The sequence below is a fragment of the Opisthocomus hoazin genome, chromosome 6 (assembly GCF_030867145.1).
Source record: "Opisthocomus hoazin isolate bOpiHoa1 chromosome 6, bOpiHoa1.hap1, whole genome shotgun sequence".
Taxonomy (NCBI): domain Eukaryota; kingdom Metazoa; phylum Chordata; class Aves; order Opisthocomiformes; family Opisthocomidae; genus Opisthocomus; species Opisthocomus hoazin.
In genome coordinates, this window is record NC_134419.1 from 59,221,252 (window position 1) to 59,246,264 (window position 25,013).

The window sequence follows — 25,013 nt, forward strand, 5'->3', positions numbered from 1 at the left end:
CATATGGTTTTAAAGTTTGCCTGTCTATGAACCAAAATATGCCTTGGATAATACAAGATTTCCTGATAATCCAAGTCCTGCAGGACTCTGTCTCCTTGTTTATCCCATATCCCAGTACTTCCTAGTTCCTAGAATTGCTGTTCATGAGATTAATTATTTCAGATTATTCCTACTTGGCAATTTATTCTGCCAGCTACACACATGGGCAATGTCATGCCAGAGTGCGTAATGTACCTTGCTGCAGCTCAGGATGGAGGGGATTCCAGATGTGTTGCTGGTTTGTATGTCACTAGCCACATAAATCTTGTGCCTTGAACCACTTATGGAAGAGATAGGTTAAAGATGGACTTTCTTCCACTATTAGTAGAACAGGTCACCTGATAGATGTGGAGCCTCAGGTAGGATTTGGATTTAATGGCTGCAAAATTCAGGTATGCTGGGAGCAGGGTTTTGGTGTATATTTCCTTAGGGGTTTTGCCTCTCTTTTTTTCTTGTTGTTTCATGTTCTAATTGGAGAATCTGATGGCTGAATGAGGTTGGTTAACTGGGCATGTAGAAACTGTTTTATGATTTCTGGTGCGTACTACCTCTGTTAATTGACAGTCTGCCTTCTTCTGCCTTCCTGGTACCAAGGAGTTCTGCCAAGCCACATTAACTCAGCCTTACACCTCCTGGCCTGTTGCCTCCCCTGGGGCACAGAGACACGTGTTCAGATCCCAAAACTGACAGATGAAGGCAAACACTTCAGGATAAGCAAGTCTAATGCTCCTTGTTTGCACACCTAGGAAAAAATCAAAGCCAGCCATTCATCTCTCCTGTTCAGTAAACACAGAAGCTCACTAAGCTGCACGGCATGTGTTTCCCCAGGGGATTGTTTTCACAAGACTTCATGTGAGGATTTTTGTTGCTGATTTTGAAAACATTTTGAGGTTGGATTGCAAATGTGATGTCCTCATTTGCAGCCTTTCCTGAACCATAAATCAAGGGATATGTAATTAAATGAAACAGATAGTCAAAACTTTGACTAAGCTGTTTATCGGGCCTGGAAGGGAAAGTGATTCTGTGTTTTCACAAAGATATAATATAAAGATCCGCTTATAAAACGCAGTTGTCAGAGTTCAGGTATGGCAGCATTAATGCAAGATAGCAGCTAGCACTGTAGTCTGCGTATTGAAGAAACCCATTTGCCAAGCCAAAAAACTGAAGTGTAGGACACTTTGCAATAAGAAATGAGAGCTATTCAACTCAAATAACTTTCTTAGGCCTGTCAGTTATTTGTTTGGGTTGTTTTTCCATGAACCAAAACCAAAATCAGTTTTGCGCCCCCCACCGGCATTTTTTCTAACATTATTTGTAAAAACTTAGATTTTTTTTTTAGAATCAAAGGAAGTGTTGCATCTTATATGATGCTTTAAAATTTAATTTTATGAGATAAAACTACCTTTCAAGTAAAGTGCTCTTTCTAGGTGAAAAAAGATTTGAACGGGTTGAGAAAAAAAATGTCAATCTTCTCGCTGGAAAAATTTTCCAAATAGATGTTTGTGAAATGTTTCGGTGGGAACAAGGCTGCACTATGAGATTTTGACAAAAAGTTTCTGTGAAAAAAATAATCATCCTACTCAAGAAGCAAAAAGTAGGTGAGATTCTTGTTTTTAACTTCTTTTTTCTGAGTTAGTTTATATGAACTGGAGAAGATTCTGTTGTTTCCCTCCATCTACTCCTCCCTCCCGTAACCCCAAACACCATGGTAATGATGGTCACTATTACAATGGTTTGAGTCGTTTTTTTTAACAGCTTATTCTGTGATGGTGGTGTTTAGAACACAAGGAGAGAGGTCAGAAAGTCACTGTCCTCCATGATTTAACTGATGGGGCACTTTGTTGGGTCTCTTCATTGTAGCACATTGCTCTCTGGAGAAGAGAGTGCCACTGTAAGTCTTGGGAGTGCTGGGGCTGGCTTTCCTAGTTTTTCTAGCTGCTGGAAACATACCATTTCAGACAGGCTGATGGGCCCAGACGGTACACAGGGAGTCAGCAAGAACAATGTTAGAAGTCAAGTCTGGACACTCTTTCACATCTTTTCCCATGTTATCAGCTGATGCTTGATCAACTGTGTAATGAACTTGAATGCCACTTCACTGTTTTCACCATACATTCATATACATATGTAGATATATGTATACATGTTTGTTATATTTATTATAAAACCATTCATGTAAGCAAATAGGGTTTCTTGTGTGTATTCTTGTGCCTCGGAGTGCGTTTTAACTTTAACCAATCCAGCTTCATCAAGTCCAAATTGTGTTCTTCAGCTACTTTGCAGATATATTGTGAGCAAAATTCCTTAAAATTATCAGTGCATCGCAGGATGTGTATCTTTCCCTTTCTTTGGTCCCCTTACATTCTTGGACCACATGCACCTCATTATTGTTTGTTGGAATCTCCATGTAAGCAGTATGTCACTACTATTTTCTTCACCGCTGCCTTCTATTTGCTGCTTCTTCCCTGGCAAATGAAAAAATCCTTAAAGGACCATGGATAGCATCTAATACATTCTTGATTGCACCTGCTGGGGACATTTCCCCATGTGCTGGCAATCTGACAGTATTGTCAGCTGTGAACATTTGAACAATCAAAGCAACCCTGGTGTCAGGGCGTGTGTTCTCTTTTGCATCTCAGGAAATCCACACTTTCATAGCTGCTGATGCCACTGAGTTCCTCTTTCCTATAGCTGCTCAAGTTTTTCTATAGCTATGAATCTACAGATATCTTCAAGACTGGAGATTTTGAACAGCTGCAAATTTTAGTATGGTGACCAATCCAAAGTCCTATGTGGATTTGGTATTTTTTATTTATTAATTTCTTTTGTAAGAATTTCCAAATGCAAGATTGAACCTGAAATGGTGCCACCTCTCAAGGTCAGGGAGCCAATTTCTCAAGATTAGCTTTTCCAGAAATCACTGCAGGGATGTAGTTGGTGCTGGGGTTAGGAAGACGGGTTGTGTGCACACGATGATTCCTCTTCTAGAGAGATGGCAGCAACAAAGGAAAACTTTTGCTCAGTGTCTCCAGGAGGGCCAGGATTCAACAGTTGCTACTATGAGTGAACTGAAGGTGTGTTTGGAGAGGCTGTATCAGTTCTCTCCACTAACAGTGATATGTGGCTGGTGGGTGAATGGAAGTTGTCAGTACTGAGATTGTATGGGAGGGTGTGGGAGAGCTAGGGGCTAAACATGGAAGTGCCAGCATTGAGTTGCAAGGACAAACTCTTTGTGAAATTTTCCACTAGCATTAAAGTTATTTCAATCTGATTTTTAAATTTACAATGGATTATAAAACACAGATTTAAAAAGAGAGTGCTTAAACCATCTTCCTAATGATCAACAGGATCTTTTAAACTTTATCTGATTACTAATGAAAATTACTAATTCTGTCTCTTCAGAACTCCAGCCTGAGAAGCATGTAAGGATCATGAAGTTAAAATTCCACACACAAAATGTGTGCAGTTTGTAGCAACCAGAATTATGCATGACTGAAGACTTGGGGCAGAGGTAAGTACTAACTAAAGATAGATATTTTCAGCAGCTTTTTTCTAAAATGGAGCACAGCAAAAAGATCCTTCCAAGATGGAGATTTTGCAGTGATTCTATCCTGCTTGTCTGTTGGTCTGTGATTAATTAGGACCTACTAGGCTACATGCTGCCTGACAAAATACACTGGTTATCTGTGCATACAAACAAAATTACAGACCAGATAATAACTGATGTTTAAAATACAGGTAATATTACTGGGTCTGATTAAAAGGTTTTGTTGTAAGTTTAATTTATTAGAGATTCAGGCGTAGATAATGAGATACTTAGATTGCTAAAACTCACGGGTCTTCATGGGAATTACACATGCAAATTACTTCTTAGAAATGACAGAACTTAATTTTCAGTTCCCTAAGGGTGCAATTTTATGCAAGAATGAAACTGCATATACACAGTCTTTTTCATATACAAGTGACAAAGGCTAATATAAAATCTGAGTGCTACACAGAAGGCTAGTTTGAGACTCTTTCTTCCCATTCCAGAAAATCATATTGAAATACATTTTGAGTTCCCCCTTCTAAAAAGAACAGTATGCTCACAAATCTGTAGGAATACTTGCTCAAAAAAGTCAAGCAAGTCTTTGATAGGAGGAAAAATCATTTCAAGATGTGCATCATGTATAGTTGAGACTCCACTAAGCCCCAAGCCGTGTACTCCATCAGGTACCAGATATCAGGCCATGCACTTCACAGAACTCTATGTACATGTCCGTCTGGGAGTGATTTGTTTTGCTTCATGCATTTGCAATGTGTTTGCGGTACTGCAAAGTGTCAGAGGCTTAACGCCCTTGTTCTGATGCCAACAGACAGGTAGGCAGAAGGGCAGCATTCACTGGCTGTGCCTCAGCTGGAGCTGAAAATCCAACTAAGACTAAAAGAAGAACTTGTACACAAAGGTCTGCAAGAATATGTTCTGATTTGATGCTTCATTTTGAATGTTACCTTAAATCTAGACAACACAGCTGATGTTTATCTCTTGAGCAGGGCTTGAGTATTAACAGTAAAGCTCTGGTGTGAAATGAATCACCCTGAGTAAAGAGGAACTGCACTAGAAATGTCCATAACACAGAGGCTGCGCAAACAGTATGGGAGGCAGGCCCCATTCCATCAGTCCTTCTGTGCTCTGCAGAGGTTTTGAGTGAATACTCACAATTAAGCATATGTTGACACGTGTTGCTGAACAGAGATTGATTTAAGTAATACATGTAAAAGTTTTGTGCAACTTCAGCCTCTGTTCCGGGCTGCCTATGATCAGAATAACAATAGTTTTTAAAAACCTACTGGGAAGCTGTCTTTAAAGAACATTGTGAAGGGTGAGGGAAGGGCATCTACAGGTAGAAATTCTCAGTGATCTGGGGAGGAATTATTATACCATGTAAATATGTAAATATCTTAGAAACAGAGTGAGGGTTGGGATTACTGGCCTCTAAATATCAGTGGGATGTCACCTGTTGAATGAGAGAGTGCACACTTGGATTAGAAAGAGCTATTTGGCTACACAGTAGTGCTTTGAAAACAGGTCAGGAAGTTTACATTGAGTGAGACTTCAAGTGTTTTACAGGGGAAGCTAAATGAAGTATCCAGTGTGTTATTTTCATCTTCTGAGTTCTCTGATGTTTGTCAAACTCAAACACCTCTGGCTAGTGATTTATTATCATTGAGCAACATCTTAATAATGTAGGTAGCTGCTAGGAAACTGTGCAGCCTGCCCAGGTTTTCTATTTTGTTTTAGCTCACAGGAGAGGAGGATTCAGGCTGCCCAGAGCTGTAAGTGCATCACTCTACTTCACCAGCTGCGTATGTGTAGTGTCCCTGGAACTGGCTCTTGGACTCCATTGGAGCCACTCCAGTTTTACACCAGCCTGAGATGGGAATCAGACTGTACAACACAGCAATTAGTCATTTCAGCTTGAGTCTGTTCTTTTTGTTTCATAATTCTGCCCAAAGCAACTAAGCCAAGAAGCTATGGGAAAAATATGTGATCAACCAAATTTATTTTGTAGTAATTTTGTGCATGTGGGGGTTTCTGTGGTTTACCTTTTTTGTAGGTGGTAAGAAGCAGGAAGCACATAGATTTCTGGCACTGTATTCACATCAAGGGAGGGAAATGCCATAGATGGAGGGAGCAGGTCAGGAAAGAAGCAAATCCTGTTCCAAACACCCACTACCCAGAGGCTGTGCAGTAAAGTGGTGCAAATAATATTTTTTTGTTTGAAATGTCTCAATTTGGCTGGAAGTATGTAACCCTTAAGGTCATTTTGAAAAATAACTCTTTCAAAAGTGAAAAATAAGAAAAGCTTTTTTTTTTGTCAGATCCAAAATGTTTCAAATGTCTTGATCTTTTTTTTTTTTCATCTATACCTATTTCAGACTAAACATATTGCTGAATTTAATCTGAATTGTCAAATTTGGTCTTGTTAACAGAAATCCCTTCGCATATCTCTGTGTAGTAGTTACTAGAATCCCTGACCTAAAATATTCATGTAATTCCAGTTCATCACAGAACAGAGTATAACATCTTTGGACACTCCAGACCTCTAAGAAAACCACACAATAAGCACTAGATTCCTCTTTTAACTCTTATTTCCTCTTGCAGAGCCTAACAATTTTCATTGATAGCTATTATCCTTAGCTGTCAATAAGTAGCTTAGTTATAGAACCTTTTAAGAGCAATGTCTGGGCCTTTAAGTGGGTCCATGTTGTACCAGTATATAGCAAGAAGCCCCAGTGCAATGTGTTGTCATCTGTCTTTCCCTTACCATGAAAGAGTTAAGTTGCTATGTGCTGTTGATTCAGCTAGAGTTCCTGGGTGGCCCATGTGCAGCTGGTCAAAGGTAGACATGTTGCAGCTGTGCAGCCAAAATCCTGCTTATTGTGCTGTGACTGGTTCCAGGAAGAAAGGTATATCCTACTAGCCAGGTCATGATACACAGAAAATATTCTTGGCCATTGGTACTGTCTTGGCACCCAGAAACGGGAGAGGAGACTAAAAGGATGCAGAAGTGGCAATACTTCAACAAAGAGGAATGTCTCTCCAGCTTTTCCCAGGTCTTTTTCTATTTTGTTTCTATCCTGGCTTGATCCCACTGCTTTTTATTCAAAAGTTTATTTTTATCACTTGATGATATCACAGTTTAATAGCATCAGATGAGCTACATATGAAGGGGCCAGGACAGGGCTGTTGTCCTTAACATACTGCTTACAGCAAAATCCACTGACCTCTGATTTTATGTATACAATATATGTAGATGTTGGATAAAGGGCAATCCCCACCTGCCTGATGACTAAGGCAGAATATACACTTTGCTTTTCTGATACCTGATCTACTCTAGTTTACCAAAGAAGCCCCTGTCACTATTGGACTTACAGTTTTCGTTACAGTACTATGTATAAAAACTTGCTAAATTGAGGTCTTCAGACTCTTTCAAAAGGTATCTGAGCTGGAGCAATCTCGGGCTGGGTCAAGAACCCGATGCAGCAATATAAATTGCAAACTTTCTACCTGGCATAATCTCTGAAAGCAATCTGCAGTGTATACCCAAACACTTGAGGGCAGCAGGTAACACCTTGTCCTTCAGTTTATCAGTGGATAACAGTGTTATTTTTCTTTGACTGTATCTGAAATGAACAGGTACCACCTCTATAGACACTGAGGTCATGCATTCCAAAATGTGTAGAATGATACATTTACATGGATCTCTGTATCCGCACAGTATTCTGTATACCTACATATTCTTTAGGCTGAGTGTCATCCTTCAGAGCTTAGCTTCTGGCATTTTCCTGTAAGGAAAGAAGCCCTCCCCTTAGAGACTCCTCACCTCTACAGCATCCGACTTGAGGAAGGCCAGGATACAGATGAGCTGTGGAAACTCTCTGCAAGTTCACTGTCTAGTACTGTAACCAAGGTGATGGAATCAGTTGACCATGAACATGAACAGTGCTGCTATGTCCCTTGTACAGCCCTACCCACCTGGACATTAGGTCTGGGAACGGAGGGTCTATTCTCTACGTAACTGTTAACGCTAACCATAGTGGGTAATTGTGTTTTTGTCAAGAGAAATGATGGAGTGTGTTTCTGTGAAACGGACTGAAGAAACTGACCAGGACTGCCAAGCTTGCGAGCCCAGTAGGTACAAGGTAATTCCAGCAGGGGGAGATCGCGACCACCGACTCACTGACCCCCTACTCAAGTAATACCACCTACTCAAAAAGAAACGATAGAAGAGGGTAACTGAGTCTGCACAACAATTTACGTAGGAAGCGAGAAAAGTTTACACCAATCGCCAAAGAGAATAATATTGAATACGCATGAATAAAATAAATATGTATATTTTTGAACTATATAAACTGCATGGAAAAGGTAGGAGGTATGCACGTTTGGTGGAATTGTCCCCCGTGCATCCAGCGCTTCAATAAAGAATGCCTGCCTTTGAACACTACATTGGTGTTACGAGGTTTTATTCCCGGGTTTTCAGTGACAGTACTGCAGACAAATTTTAAAACGTCCTTAGAAAGGAATGGCAAGATATTTTGTTTTCCAGTTTCCACAGGAGACTTTTCCACTTTGTTTATTTCTCCAGCTGAAAAAGGAAGGAATACAAATAAAACTAGTACATCAGAGAAACAGAAGGTAAAGGATCCCACGTAGAACTTTAACACTGGAATCATTTCTTCGTTTTGTATACTGAAATTTACTCACCTTGTTGCTTTTGTGGATCAAATGCAATGCATCGAGGAGGAACTCCTTGCAAGCCCTTTCTGTGTCACCTTCTCTCTGCTTTCTTACATTGCTAGGGATGGTAGTAGGTCACAGTTCTAAGGGCGAAACAAAGTTCGTTTGCCAAACATGTGGCCTTGAAGTTAAAGGGTGATTAGCTGCAGAAGTATGCTGCTATGGTAGCTGTGATCTCTGAGCTGCCTTTGTGCAGTAGCTGGTTACACAACCTCCCCTCCTATATGACTATAAAATGTTCATGCTTGCAACGTATTTAGATTTCTTTGCAGTTTTCTACAAAGCAAAAGTTCTTGCCTGCGGAAAGGCATCCCATGGTCAAGAAAATACCTGCAGAACCTGGTCTCATTGTGTGGCACAGTCTCATTGTGAAGCTGTTCCATATTTTAGAGGTGATGAGCACCTCTAGGTTGATATCTGACAGATGATATCAGGAATATCAGGCACTTGGATGTTATAGGATTTTCTTGCAGGGTAGAACACTAAGCGAGAAAAACACTTTTTCTTACTCTGTTATCACTTTGTGATTTTTTGTACTGGTGAAAGAGTAAGGAGTTAATATTCGACAGAAATCAGTACTTAATTACAGCCTGTGGATACAAATAGTCCAGATAGTCTAGAACAATAGAATTATGCAGTTGTCAAAGGGAATATTTGATGTATTTCATTGTGAAAATGCTCCATTGCACCTACCAAGACAGGAATCCCAGCCTTTTCTCTCCTCCTTAGCCGGTAAAACAACTCCCTCTACTGCAGCTATGTCAGAATTCTCCTCTGTAACAACCTATGCTTCAGGTTCTTTGCCAACAGAATAGTTATGAGCTACTTTCAAAGGGCAACATAGGTGTTTTTGAGGCCAGGTGAGATGGTGAACAGGTAAAGGGAGGACTTTTTGTCTTTCCACTTGCACCATATCCCAGCTGTGGACAGCGGTGGTACAGGTCACCAACACAATTTTCTTATACAAGAAAAGCTCAGTATCTCAATGCTTAGATCACATTCATTAACAAAAAGCAAAAAAAAAAAAAGTTAAACCTACATATTGAAAATATTTCTAAATTTTACTTTTAAATGTGGATGAAATATGTGAGATAAATAATTTTGGAATCTGAAACCTGTTCAGAATAGAAAGGAAAGAATTATGAATGGAGTCTGACCTTGCATTCCAGAGAACAGAAATTCAGTTTCTGACCATAGGCTGATTGCTTCATGTATCCGGAATGGGTTCAGTATTCCCTCAGCAAATAGGGGTAGTGTGAGAAAAAGTCCTAATGACTGTAGAATGCTCAGAAACATTAATGAATGTGATTTTGAGAAAAAACAGGCCCACAACAACCCAGTCAGGTGCCTCAGTGGTAAAGTGTTGATGACAAGTATTGACTTAGTCCATTAAAAAGCCCAAACCCTAACCCTACTGTTGCTTTAATATGATTGGATTTTCAAAAGCATTCACTGCAAAAATATGCAGACAGGATTTTATGCTTTACCCAAGCAGCATGCTAATTCTCTGCAGTATAGAAATAGACATTAGTTTTCAAACTGTCTTTAACCTATAATGTGAATCTGCTTAGTCAAGTTTATAGAAGGACTTAAAAGAGAGGGGAAATGTGTCCAGTGTCTGATTATTCCCTCCCCTTAGTCACAATGCCTTGTTTAAATAACTAGCTGAAAAGGTTATAATTTAATTTCATTGCAAAGTGAAATAAAAAGCTGAAAAATAATACACTGCTTTATGATAATTCTGAAAAAAATATTTGGAACTATCATTGTTTCAATCAAAACATTTCAGCATTCAGAAATGAAAACATTTCATGTTTTTCTCTGCCTGGTCTTATCTGAAACACTTTGTTGAAACTACACAGAAAATGGGATCTGGAATACAAAGATATGTATGAGCATATGGTGGCAGATAAATGCTTTGAAATGTTTTGATGCAGTTCAACAAAATGAAATAGTCTGTACTTTTTGCAGAACAAACTCAAAAAAATAATTTTAGTTTTCCAGACTCAAAGCTGCTCACCTTTGAAAGACTTTCCAGAATATTGTTATGGAGTAGACCTTGTCTTATGCTTTCTGGCTGGATCTCTAGCAAGCAGAGAAGCCAGATCACTTTCTTCCTGCTACCCTACCACAATTCTGAACTGTTATAATACTAGGCTTACGATAGGTTTATACTTATGCTGACTAGCAGCTGACCCAGGGGAACCTCAGGCTGTGGATGCGTTGGAGAGTGTTGAGAGAGCAGAGCCTTTGAAATGAAGGGATGAAAACCCTTGGATTAATTTCTGTGACTTCAGTTGTTTGTGGGGTGGGAGAGGTTCATGACAGAGGCTGATAAAAGAGAAATAAACAAAAACCATGTGGCTGCCTTTCTCTGTCTCATTCCATCATCAGAGATTCTGCAGGAATTGAGAGCTAAACATGATGCCAGCTCCTTGTGTCAGTTCTGGAAGCAACTGAGAACAGGCATGTATCTAGTTCAGGCATCTTGTGTTCCTCACCTTTCAGTCTGTCTAGGTGAAAAGTATCACAAGTGCCTCTGGGCCTCACTTAGAAGCAGTTCCAAATTAGTTTTGCAGGAAATAGCCCCTCAAATGCAGAGCATAGAACGAGAAAGAGTGGAAGGCAGGCATCTGTACTGGTTCCACTTCCAGTCTGGCAACCAGTTATTAGAGATCCCTTCCCAAACACAACTTCTGAGGGAGGAAGAGGTTGGATGCAGCAGCATCTCCCATCACTCAGGTGGGATCACTGGGCCTGGAGCATAATGGACCCAGAATGAGGGGAGAAGCACAGAGATTTCACCAAGGATTCTTGGACAGAGCAAGACATCTATAACATTATGTGAGTGTGTGAGAGGAAAAAGACAGAAAAGATGGTTGCAACCCCGGCAACTAATGAGGCTTTGGAAAGAACAGTTGTGAGCTGTCAGTGCAGAGCTAGAGTGGGAAGAGAAGAAAAAGGCTGTTGCTAAAGTAGTTTAGGAGAGAACAGGGACAATGGGGAGGAGAAGAAAGTCTTTAAAAGTGAGGAAGGAAAAGGAAACAAGAAATAAAGACTCTGCATGGAAAAAAAAAAAGGAATAGGGAATCTGAGAGGTTGAGAGAGAGAGAGAAAAATACGAAAATGGGGATTCCTTGAAGAAAGACTTGTGTGAATATATGATGCAGTCTTCTGATTTGATCTCCAGAACTACTGAGCTTCTGTACCAGTTCCAACTAGCTGACTAAGTGCAAATTATGTACAGCTAGCTGATGGCCTCTTGGAGCTTCCTAGTCAGTCAGTGAGCCTCAGTTAGGCCTGTTAGCTTAAGCTGGTAACTCCACAACGTTGCTGTACAGACATAAATCCAGTGTGGGGCAACTGTGAATAAAAGTCTGAGTTAAGTCTACAGTGAAGATTTACTGTGTGCATTTACAGTCCATTTACTGCAATGTGACAATGATCTCAGCTGGAACTATGGGCTCCTATTGTAGTACAGATAATATTTAAAGGAGAAAAATTAATGTTAGAAAGGGAGGAGGAATGAAGTTATGCTTTTGTGGTCCTTACAGCAAATAAATGGGTAATAAGCCTTGCACTTCTTGTGCTGCTGTTTTTGACATGGAGCGTGGCTAATGAAGACTTATTTTCTGCGTGAATGCAAGGAACAGACTTGCTGTAGGACTTGCAGAAGGTCATTCAGTGATGTTGGTGACTCATGGTAGCAGGACACTGGTCTCCTGAGTGCAGTCATGAAATCTGAATTTGCTAACTGGAAACAATGATATTGTGGTGGAAGGCTCTCATCTGTTGCCAGAGACTCTTAGTGGAAGCTTGCTCCAAACCATGTTTACCACAGATGTCTCCTTTCCTTTCAACAAGATCCTTTCCTGGCACATAAAGATGAGAAGGATCATGCAGTTTGCTACTGCTTTTGTCCAAACAACAAAAATTCTGGAAATTCTGACTTTACCCAGAAGAGGCTTTAGGAGAAACAAATTAACTCTGTTCACCTCAGCAGTGATTAAATGTCAATAAAAGTTTTATTTATGTGGAATAAAACTTACTGACAGCTAGACCCATATCTGAACCTCTCCAACCTCTGCTGGAGTCCATTAGAGTTGGACTGGAGCTCCTTATTCCTGCAGAGATTGAGAGGTTGTGAAGACATTGTGACAGACTGTGGGTACAGAACACAATTAGGGACTTGCAGAGCAGTGCAGGAGAAACATGAGACTGAATGACAGGCTTTTCTTCTCTGCAACTTTTACAAGATGTTCAAGTGTTTTACTAGATTTACTTAAGCAGAATCAAGTTCGTGGTCAAAGCCATGAAATGCTTTGAAATGGAAACTGCTCAGAATGTCCCATTTTGCTTGTTTTGATCATGGCTGAAACCTAGCAAGAGGTTGCTGCTTCTGAAGTTCAAAGTGATTCAGAACAGAACCTGAGAAATATTCCAAATACTAAAAACAACCTCCTTTTGTATTTCTGCTGCTTTCTAATGCTTACTATGGAAAAGCCTGCAAGCCTTACTCTGACATTACATGTCAACAGCTAGCATCTTCATGACAGTCCAACTCTTATAAAAAATCACTTACTACTCTTATCTCCTTTAGCAGTTATATGGACTTAGACATTTGTTTCTGTTGTAGTTTGGTTTTCGGGTTGTTTTTTTTTTCCATGGGAAAGGAGGGCAGTTGTTGGACAAATCTTGTATTTTAAGGTCAAAAGAAGGAAGCTGGCTTTGCAAAGCAATGAGGTGGTACTCAGAAAAGAAAATTTTGTGTTGCAGGTCTACCAGATCCTTCTTCCTAGTGACCTACAGCAAAGTGCATGGTGTTCTGACTCATAGACATAGGCTACAGAGATTATCACCTGCTTCCGTCTGCTTCACTTCTCTCCCTTGGAGATTCCTTACACCTTGGAGAGTCCTTACACCACACGTTTCAGCTGATCCTGAAAGGTGCTGTATTGTTGCAAGTTAGTGTGGTATACTGAGGAAAACCAAGATCTCTGTTGGTTTCCTTGATATGCCAAGCTATAATTTATAGTGGTTCAGGATACTCATTCTATCAGCTTATCTGTCCATACAGTACGTAAGTCTGAGAAACAATTAAGTTGGACAATTCTGGCTCCTATCTTAGTCTGTATGTTTGTGAGTCAAGACCATCAGCAGGAATGCTCCCATCTTTCTAGGGCGGATTGAAAGTCAGTATTCTTCAGTCTATATTTGACTGAAGATTTTTTTTTCTTTAGTTCTTTCACAAAAATATTGATTTTCAAGAATCCCACTGAAATCCAGGAGCAATGTTGTCTCTGTCAATGCAGTATGTAACGCTTTGTTTACTTCCATCTGCCTGTATGGCAGTCTGATCTGCTAGTAGCTGAGAATCTGAGACTGAAGCCTTAGTCCTGTTTCCTCTCATCTCAGTAAGTAACAGGGAGTAGCTGTACTTGCGTTCTCCCAAGTACAGAAATAACAGGAAATTTTGTTATTCTATTCCACAAGAAGACTGGGTATTTCCTATTATTTTCTCATTTTACTGGAATTAAAAAGTGAAATCAAGAAAATTGCTAGTGGAAATATAAAAAAATAAGATTGAGTTTCATTAAATGTTTTTTCAGTAGTTTAAAATGCCTGCACTTTGTACATAGAAATTAAATTTCAAAACAAAATTCACATTAAGAAAAAAAATAAAATTAGAAAAAAGTTAGTCACACTTGCACATATTTAGAGGTTTCCCCCTCCAAACTCTGTTGTTTCCAGCAAATTTTGTTTGTGAATAGAATACGGACAACCTTTAGAACATCATACCTGTTTTGTCCTCAGAATTGGAAGAGGATGCCAAGGCTAATCACAGTATTTTCTCCTCCTTCTTCATATATTACTGTCTTCTCTTCAACTATGACCCTGGAAAATCAGACTGAAGCCTAAGTAAAGCATGTGGCAGAAGGCTGGGTGCTGTAGAGGGTGTGGTAGCCTGCAGGGTTCAGAAAATAATCAGCTCATGTCCTGAAGCATGAAATTTGATTATCCTCTTTTTCTCAGACCATATCATTGGTTATGTCTAGCTGTTTAAAACCCCTGTCTCAGTGCTTAGCTGTGTGCCACGTCCCCCCCCGCTGCAGCAGTGAATACTGCCATCTGACTATGCATTGTATACAATAATCTCTATTTAGATTTATGTCACAAGTCATTGAATTTTATTGACAGCCCCAGTTCACCTCTCATGAAACAGGGTGAAAGGATGGCAGGTTCTCCTCTGTAACTTTAATATATTTTTTTGTTTGTTTGTTTAGCTTAATGCTCCCCTTTTCTGGAATAAACAAGCAGAACTGTGCTTTTTCAGTTTTCATCCCATATATGGACTGGATTTACCAAACTGCAGCTTACAGGGAAAAGTGAGAAGGCAAGTGAGCCATGGGAAAACAGCTATCAATTTCCTCTAGCAGAGTACGTATCAGTTCGCTGAGGTCTGTGGAGCTGTTTATCTTTTACAGACAGAGGACCTACCCAGGACTTTGTAGAAGGCAACACGAGACGAGGATAACCATATTGCTTTGGAGAAAATCCAAGACAACTTCATGTAGGAGTAAGTCAGCATCTGAGTGACATTAGCAAAGACACATCCAGTTCCCAGCTGCAGAAGAACATATGTTAGCCATATCTTACAAAGAAAGAAATCCCAGATGCAAGTGAAACAGATCAGTGCTTGTGAAACAAAGTTAGGAGGAAGGAGCATTAAAAAGGAAACCATAGCAGGAACGTGTTGTATTCTACCACCTGAATATCTGGCTGGCTTCAATTACATAAACCATTTGACAAGAATTGAAAGTGCTTTTGAACACCAGCTAAACAACAACCACAAATATTTCCAGGCAGATGTTAATGAACTTTGTACTGAGAGCAGTGAATAGAAGTACTAAAGAGAAATGTACAGTGGCAAAATGAACAGCAGGCACACTGGAAAAACAATGCCCCCTTCTGTTCTGCCAGCACGTACCTTAGATGCTGGTAAATCTGTAGTCATTTTTCAATAAGGTTGTCACATTTTGAAGGCATTTGTACAGCTCCATTCCCCTACAGCGTAGTCATCTCACAGTTTTTAATGCTTTTGTTCTTTCACGTGAATTGGGTAATACTATAATGCTATGTTACACTGTACAAATTCCCATTGGAGAGAACTGATACACTTTGAGCTGCATCCCAAGCATGATGCAGCTAAGACTCAGTGTTACAGTATCTAATTTAGGTGCCAGGTTATAAACTGGAATTACAGTTCTGAATTAGGTGATCAGACTCCCTACACAATGCAATTCGAGCTGGATATCTAAAAATGTATTTTCTCTTCTCCTGTCAGATACTCAGCAGAACCTGTTAAGCTGCACAGTAACACAAACGAAGGAGTTGGGACAAAACTGTGCTTTTTGAAGAGACTTAAGCAGCGAAGTGTGAACTGGAACGAGGCACTGCTGGCATATTGGGCAGCCGATATCCATGCGTTTCCTTGCTGTGATATTCCATCACGCAAATTTGAGAATGCCTAAGTGGTGAATCCTACAGTTGTGCCAGATTGTGCAACAGTACCATAATAACATCCACTTTAATGGCAGAAAAGCTGTATCATGTTGTTTGAAAAGCTTGTTCAAATTCTGGTGCATACTTTCCATGTTATTTTCCTAGTAACTTCCATTTGTTTACATTATTCATTTTTCAAAAGTTCATTTTATAATAACTATGAAACTTTTAAATATACCTACCTGTATGTATTTTTCAATTTTCATTTTTAAAGATAGAAAAGGCTTAAAAAGCTGTCTTAGTACAATGTCATATATGGATTGAGATTATTTAGGAGACTAATGAAAGCCTTTCAACTGGGCTGTAAGAGTGTCCACGATACGTGGATAGAACTGGTCAGTAGTCTGTGACTGGCAAACTAATATCTAGTCAGTGCCACCTTTCTGTGTGGCTGCATTACAGAATAAATGATTAGGAGAAAGGTTAGGTTTGGGCTTCTCAAGGGATACACATTTATATTCTTTGGCAGCATAGAAAAGATTCCTGTTTCCTCTAACAGGGATGTGAGTTAGACTTAAGTGGACTGTGTTGCCTTCAGAAAAGACAGACACCATGTACCACTTCAGCACTACATGAGAATAAATACCAAAAAATGATTCTCATGTAGAAGCCAGAAGACTGGCAGAACATGTTATTTGGTCCTCTCTGAAGATCTGAAAAACCCGACCACTCTACTACTGATCTAGCCTTTGGTTGCAGTGGAGGTGATTGTTTATTTCAAATGGTTTGTATGTATTAAGAAATAGGTCAATCACAGAAATATTCCAGAATCCCTCCTAATTTACACCCTACTGCTATGATTCGATAGCCCACTGTCTATTCCTTCTTAATAATCTTTCTTTTCCTGCTCTTACCTGGTTTTGAATTTTCATAATCCACTAGCATGATATGAAAGAACAGGTCTTTGATAAGTGGCATTTGTCGTTTACAAAAAAAAAAAAAAAAAAGTCAAGGTTACCTTGCCCTACATATTGTGTTTCTATCCTCCATCCAGTGCTACAATGCTATTAGCATTTATATGTTCTTGCTTAAAATGTCTTGACATTTTTTTCTTTATATGTTTCTGAGATCAGTCATAATTCTTTCTCCAGAGGAATCACACAAAATCTCTCCTTTATTGTTTCATTGTGGGGTCTGCAATCCTCATAGATTTTACGGGTTGTGCCTGTTAGGAGGTATCGTCGATCTGCATAAAAGCCCAGTGACTGTTTTGTTTTTCAACACATTGCTCTGGGCATATCCCTTAAAGATGGGTTATGTGTCACCAGCCAAAACTATTTCTAGTCTATCCACTTGGACAGCTTGCACATGGTCTGCTTTTTTGCTATGCACAGATTTCCAAAAACACTTTTCAATACAAAGGAAGGGAAAGAATAATGTTTTTAAAAACATCAGCTCTCCTTTTCTGTGGAGACTAGTGAAATTCCTGTGTTTTTCAACCATTTTACATATTGATCACAGTGTAATTCTCAAGTTCATATTCACAGAGGTACAGGGCAATTTAATAAATATGAATGACATGCATAGTTCTTTAACATTTATCTAGACAGCCACAGCGGATGGGTCTTGTTACTCGCCTCCCAGTACTTAGAAAGGGTTGAGTGTGCTTCTGAAGCAAATCAAAAGGAAACAAGAACAAAAGGGTTCTGAAAGAGAATTCAGTTCCAGTTGGAAGCTTAAATTTGTTCTTTTCAAATTAAAAGTGAAGCAAAGAGCTGGGGAGGTGTAAATTAGATTATATTCAGGGTGTGTGCTGTAATGGGGCAACACTGACAAACTGTTCTCTCATCCTTTGCCTTCTTATGACCTGTAATTTTGAGACTGTGTTGCATGAAACCATGTTTCTTGGAAAAAAAAGTCGATCCCACAGTCTTGTTTCAGCAACAGAAGATTCTGGATGTGGTGGTGTGTTGGGGAGAGTAAAAGAAGGCTTCAGCAGTAGCATGTGTGTGTCTTTTGAGAAAGAACAAACTTAGATATGATGTTGTTCATCATGATCAGTAAACAAGAAACTTATTGTTAAACTGCTTACCAGAACCTAAGCAGCACGCTGTAAATTTCAAGGAAATCATTGGCCACACCAGCTTGACTTTTTCTAGGCTTTATGGGGTTAGGTTACAAGCATGGAAACTTTCATGAATTGAGTATGCAATGCGACAACTTTCTTACTGTTCCTGGAACACAACAGAAAAGCATGCTGAGAATTGAAAGAACAACTTAACAATAAAAAGGTGAATACAACAAACAGTTCCCAGGGTATGAGCTTTCAGGCAATACAAATTAATTCCTCATCCCATCTGGTCTGCAAGTAATGGGTGAACATCTAAATAACCAGAGTTTGGTTAAGAATTCAAAAACTGGAATCTCCCTGCAGTCACAATCATATGACTCTGTGCTTTATCTCCAGAATGCCTATCCTCACAAAACCCAAGCAGCAGAGCCCTCATTAGTATATTGTTTTAGACTTGTTCCTGTAACTAGAAAGACAACAATTTCCACAAAAAATTAGCAGCTTCTTCTGCAGTCTCCAAGTTGTCTTTGAACATTTCCTCTAGCATGCTGAACGAGGTCATGGTAATGTTTGCTCATGAGGCCCATTTAGACTCCATTCCAGCATGGAAGGCTGGCTTGGAGCTTGTATCGCATTTAGACTTGATCCTGGAATCATATCAGAACACATCACTGGCAGAAACTGCTGTGTGGAAGGTGGAAGCACTAAGCAGAGATCCTGGCATAAACAAGTGAAAAATCAGTATTACTGACCAGAATTATGTTATGATTTAGCAGGCTGGAAAAGCCTGACATTTCTCTGGGCATGTCTAACTGGCATGTTTGCTGTAGATACTCAAGCTGCCACTGACTTGGCCAGAAAACACAAGACTAATATTTTCCTTTGTATAAACTGTTCCTGAGCTTTTTCCCCAAAGCATTGGAACATGCTTTTCATCAATATAGGTTGGCATGTCTTCTTTTTCCATCTGTATGGGGGAAGAGGTCAAGATGGAGTCCATATTTTGATTTCTAAAAATAAACATCCCAGTTACACAGCCAAAAAATTGGAAACCTTCACTCAGCAATAGTACTTAGAGTTTCCATTTGCTTTGGCTTCCTCCTCTAGATTCCAGTGTCGTGGAAGAATATTTACTGTATGAGCAATACAGGTTTATGTGAACGAAAGCTTATCATGCCAGCCCAGCCAGCCAGCAGAGCTATGGCACCACCTGATGAGAACAAGAACCATTAGTTTAAAGAACAAAGTGGAGTAGAAGGGGCTGCTCTTCTTAGGGCACCGGAAATCACAAGGTGGAGAATCCAAAGACAAGCAAATCCCCAGGGCAGCCCTTGTAGATGTCTGTTCATTGCTTGTGCATGCTTTTTGGTATAAAGGCTGCTGCTTTGGCAAGTATATGGAATGGGATGATTGGTGGCACAATGACAGCTGCAGTTGTGGGCGCTGTCATCTGCCACCTACTGAACAGTAATTAATAAGATCTGCCCTGAACAATACTGCTGGCTTTTCAAATGCTGATGTGCAAAAATTTCTAAAAGGACAAGACACTAGTTCTGGGGTCCCACCCATCCACTCTCTCTGCTCCTCCTCCTCCTCTTCCCATCCTACTTAGAAACATTCTCTTTTTTCCCTTTTTTCTTTCTTCTCCCCCCCCCAAAAAAAAAAAAAAAAGGCTACAGTGTATAAAAAATGACTGCAAAACATTTTGTCTTTTTGGTCTATGTTTCCAAAAATATCGTGGACTTCATTGGTGTGTATAATTAGAGCTCAATTCTGAATTCACAAAGAACGATGTTTATTTGCTTAGATTGATGCTTTGCAGCTACAAGAGTTCTGTATGTTGCTGAAAATCAATGGTTGCTTCACCTTGTAAGCACTTTTTTTGCTCAGTACTCAGCTTTTCTGTATTTTGTCACTATTTTTGAGTTTCATTTTACTACAGTTTTTCAAGAGACATTAGCAGCCAGAAGAAAAAGAAAATATTTATTCTCTTTAATCTGAGGGAATCATGGTACTGCTGCTGGGTCAAAACATTCAGAGACACACATTGTTTTTATGTAGCGATCCGTTAAATTACTGTCACGTTTTGAACGTAACTGCTGTATGACACTGCCAGATCTACATGCAGTTTAGTTAATGCCCATCATACAGTGCAGTAAATCAGGTGGAACTCCCCTGAGCTTGTTATAGTTATAATTTTCAGAGAGCCTAAACTGAGATTTCTACAACTGAACATGGTATTCAAATTCTGCGTTCTGCTACAGCATGTAAATCTAGATTAAATTAATCACTTATTAAATACTAGCATCCTAAATAGACAAAGAATTTTATTGCTCTGCAGATGAAATTCAGAATGGCTTTAATTGTGTATTTATCTCGCACAGTACTGTGTTACTGTCCTATACAGATACCCCAAGCTAGCAACATTTGAGCAAGCTTCAGGGACTGGAAGCAATAAAGACATGTAAAAGTGGCATTCAGATAAACTAACTGTCTTGCTGAGTGATGGTCTTTATAGCCAAAGTACAGCCCAATATGTGCCTACGTTAATGTAAGTATTAGACTGCGTCATTTAGAAGTACTGGCTTGCATGGTGATAGCTGCATTTTGTGGTGTGAACATCCACAGGGTTAGGCAGGCTACTGCTAGACTGCCTGACAAACTTCAGATGAGCAAGTACATTGAAGCACAGCAAGATCCTTGACCTGACTACATTATATGCACTGCTAGGACCTAGGGTGCTTGTAGTTCCGTTCAGCGTGACATAGACACAAAGCAGATCAAACATAGGCTGCCTACCTGCTCCTTTATCCCTCAGCAAACATAGTGATGATGCTTTTCTAGGCAGAATATAGCAACTAACTTGTCTTCTTAATATGAAGCGTACTTAATATGAAGCCCGTGCGGAGGATTAATGTAGTGCTAAATTAGTTCCCTCATCACAGAGTATCCTTACTACAGAGATACACCCAAACACTTTGAAGAGGAAGTGAATTTAGGCTTTAATATTGGAAATTGTTCATGTATCTGTCTATAAAGGCAAAAGTGAGTGTGACTGGAATTAAATTTACATCTACTCTTAATCATGTTGCAATCATTGCTTTCCATTAATTTTATCAGATGAGTCCCATGAAATAGAACTTCTTCACTTTGAGGGTGATGGAGCACTGGAACAGGTTGCCCGGAGAGGTTGTGGATTCTCCTTCTCTGGAGATATTCAAGACCTGCCTGGACAAGGTCCTGTGCAGCCTGCTGTAGGTGACCCTGTTTTGGTAGAGGGGTTGGACTAGATGACCCACAGAGGTCCCTTCCAACCCCTAACCTTCTGTGATTCTGTGAAATTGTAGACCATGTGCATTATTCCATGGCTGCTTTGTAGGATTTTGAAATGGGTGTCATTGACCCACTTCCATGGAATACATAACTGGGTGAGAATGAAGAGACTTCTCCCTTCACTCCCAAAAAATTTAGGCAGGAATTAGATGTCTTGCATTTGGCTAGTTTGAACAAAAGTGAGAAAGTGCAGAGTATGTTTTATATACATGCACACATGCACATATATGTATATGTGTGGACATTTTCTTTTTTAGCAGTAGTGACTCATGACAACTGGAAATTTGGCACCTTTCCTTATCCCAGGTCTGGCATTGTGCCCACTCTGCATATAGAAGGAGTGAAAAGCTTTTCAATTTCCCCAATCTAATTCATTATGCCGCGGTGCATTGGTTGCCATATGTGTACTGTTAGGAAGTCTCAGCGCAGATGGAAGTAGACCTTGTTACAAAATATAGGCATTCATCACTGGTGATGCTGAGCTTCTCCACTTGGAGAATGATTAGCTGTCTTGAAGTTCATTTACAAACTGATCAAAGCCATGAAATGGGGCTGACTAGCTAATGCCTGTTTATTCCCTCATGCCATTTGAAACAAATTGGAGGAATACCAAAGAGTGAAGAGTTTTGAATAGCACAGGTAAGAACGGCTTCCTACTCTGAGATTTGTAAATCCCCTTTTCACTAGAATAAAAGGCAACTTTTTTATAATTACATTTTGGATTCATGTGGTGTATGGATTCAGTATAGCACAAAAAATCCCCAAACCTGGGGTTAAATAATATATGATCAGGCACTACTCAGAGCAGACACTGACTGTACAAAACACCTGGAAAATCCTTAGAAGTTGGTTATTTCTTATGATATATAGAATAGTACAAACAGCTGGACTGGTACTTTGTTTCTCTTCCTGATCTGAGCAGTGCTAAGACTTGCAGCTTCCCTTGAGTTCACTACGGTTCTAATGCAATATAGGCAGAGATGAAATCTCTAGTTTGAACTTAAGAAGTTTGAGATTTATAATAATTCACCTCTGAAGACTGCATGTCTCAGAGAATACGGAACGGAGAAATTGAAACCTTCACAAAAAACGATTGCAGTTTCACTTACAGTACTAACTGGCAATCTCTGTTAGCAACAAGAAGGACTAGGCTGAGTGAAGCCACCTCCTCCAATGTGAGTTAAGTATTAGTGTGTTTTCCTAGCTCTCTTTTGGCTTTGGTTGTTCTTAGAATCAAAGAAAGTGAGAGATAATTTTACTAAAAACTTAGTAAGTGTTGGGAACGAGGGTTTTGATATTGGATATATCTCCAGTGCATTAGTAAGTGTTGGGAACGAGGGTTTTGATATTGGATATATCTCCAGTGCAAACACCCATAAAATCACGTCTCTTAAGATGTTTCATATATTAATTTTAGAAGACAGGGACTGCACATCACCCACTGCAATGAAGTCCCAATCCTGATGGGAGACAATCTGCACAGTGCAATCTAGTAATTGTTGTGACAGCAGACAGAATAATACATACAGCAGAGATTCCAGACACCGTTTCATGCTAAGAAGATATCAGTGCCTTTCCCTACTTGATAGTGACATGACACAACGATATACCACCTGCCTGCCTATCACCCAAATGAATGCAGACTCCAGTCTTTCCAGTTCTGTTCTGCTTGAAACAGTGTCTGCTCAAATGGATTCTGTGTGTCATATTGGCAGCTTGAAAAAGTGTGGTTCAAAGGGTCCCCTTTTTGTTAATAGTGATTCTTTTTCGTGGCTGTCTCTGTGGCCCCTAGTTCCAGCTGGAGTCTGAAATGGAAGTACTGTGTTCATGCTCCACAGCACAGTCTGGTGTTTTTGAGCCCAATCAGAAGCTGGAAGTCCTGGAAATCTTGCAGAATAGCCTGCATGTATCTGCCAGCTTAGTTGTTGCTTGGTTGTCTGTAGCTGTGGAGGACTGGCTTTGATGGTCTGGATGTCTCCTACCAGGCCTGTGTTTACACGTTCATATTAAGATGGTTTGGTTGTAATCGAGAGACAGACAGACAACTGTTTTAGATATTTTTCCCACCTTCCCACTTTATCCTACCCTCTCCACATAAGATTAGTACTAGCAGGTTGCAGTGTAGCTTGAGAAGGGTATGGCACAAAGATGTAAAGGCCGAGGCTGGAAGCAGATTGTCATTTGAAAGGGAGACAGTAGGTATGCATTCTCCTCTCTTAAACTAAAATCGTATTAAACTTTACCAACCATTTTTCTGGGTGGCTTTTTCTTGTGCCAGATCCTTTATGCTGGTCAATGTACTGAGGAGGCAGAACTCTGCATCTTTTCCATGCCTGGCCTTCTATGCTTTTGAGAGGGCTAGTGATAACTTTGCTTTGAGAGTCTGAGGAACTTTTAAGTCTGTTATTTACCGCCACTGTTCTGAACAATTGCACAGATCAGTACATTGGTGTGTAATATCAGCTTGGTACACAAAATGCTACTCTTATTTTGTTCTTCCAGTGGTTTTTTGCATCTTTTATGCAGCAGTGTGTCAAGTGTCAGGCTGCTGCTGACTGTAAGGCAAAAAGTGTGTAACTGCTGATTTGTCAGATAACACCAGGGATGAGTGAGAATGGGCTAACAGCCGTAGACATCAGTAGTGCTAGATTCTGTTATACATGTTAGATGTACAACTTAGAGGAGAGAGGAAAAAAAGAAAGCAAACATCTCAGCATAACCCAAGTCTGAGTGGGGACAGGGAAAAATTGTTTGTGACAACCCTTCTCCTCTCTTGCCACTTTCCTCCCACCATTTTAGTACTAAATACAATCCAAACCTTTGGAGTGTCTCAGCTATTGGAATAAGATGCTGGTTTCCATCTGGGTCTGGAGGCAGAAAAGCTAAAATACCACAAGACAAACCTCTTGCATGTTACTTCTGATCATGGACAGGAATCTGGCCTGACCCCTAGAAGGGCCTAGATGTGTTACAGGTATAGCAGGCACCCCGCAGTGCTCTGGGAAATAACACAGTGTTAGGTCGCCAGCTCCTTAGACTGTACTTGCTTGGTTACTGGGCACGTGCAAACTTTCCCAAGGAAATCTATGCAGCACACGAGGGCTTTCCAAAACAGAACTGGGCCAGCTCGCAGCAACTTCTGTGAGCAAAGAATGAAAAATCCCCATGCCCAAAATGCTCAGCAAAGGTATACAGATCTTTGCTGTTCTCAACTGTATTCCAGTTTACAGCTCTCCCTCTACGTTGTTGTTAAAGTCACAGGCAAATATGTTAATATGTGAAAGAGGACCCTTGCATGCAAATAAAAATGCCATTTCTGAAAACGTGTGCAAATCAGTCTAAGTTTCATGGAGTACGAAGATAAGAGGTAAGAATGTGTTATGACGTTGGTTACATTTGTTAGTTTAAGAGCATTCTTTGGGCTTCTGTATACAGCAGCAAAATCCCTCAGTCTATCTTCCCTTACTCTGACAAAGTACCCTCATTAAGGGATTAAAAATGTTATTGCAATACTATTCATAATGTATACACTTTGCAGCCCCTCACATCTGTTTTCTGCACTATTTATCTAATCATCAAGACCCTTATTCTGTTTGCCTTGGAGATAACAGGGCAGGATACCAAAGGATTCCTGGGCTAAGAGGAAATGAGAGAGAGTTGGTGTAATGGACTAATTAAAGACTTCAAGGTCAGACTAAAGAAATCCAGAATTCTGTGGTGTGGAGAGACTCACAGAATACACAGCACTGCCCCATTTTAATGGCACAAGTGTGATCAAAGCTACAA

At 39.9% G+C, this 25,013-nt stretch overlaps 1 protein-coding gene across 3 annotated transcripts in view; it reads left to right on the forward strand.

Annotated features, from left to right (window-relative positions):
* MAPK8 (mitogen-activated protein kinase 8) overlaps positions 1 to 25,013 on the forward strand; it is a 332,992-nt gene that overhangs the window by 116,048 nt on the left and 191,931 nt on the right. For all 3 annotated transcript variants that reach the window (XM_075423354.1, XM_075423352.1, XM_075423353.1), the window contains exon 2: positions 3,442 to 3,550. The gene's annotated coding sequence lies outside the window, so the exon portion shown is untranslated. The remainder of the gene's footprint in view (positions 1 to 3,441; positions 3,551 to 25,013) is intronic.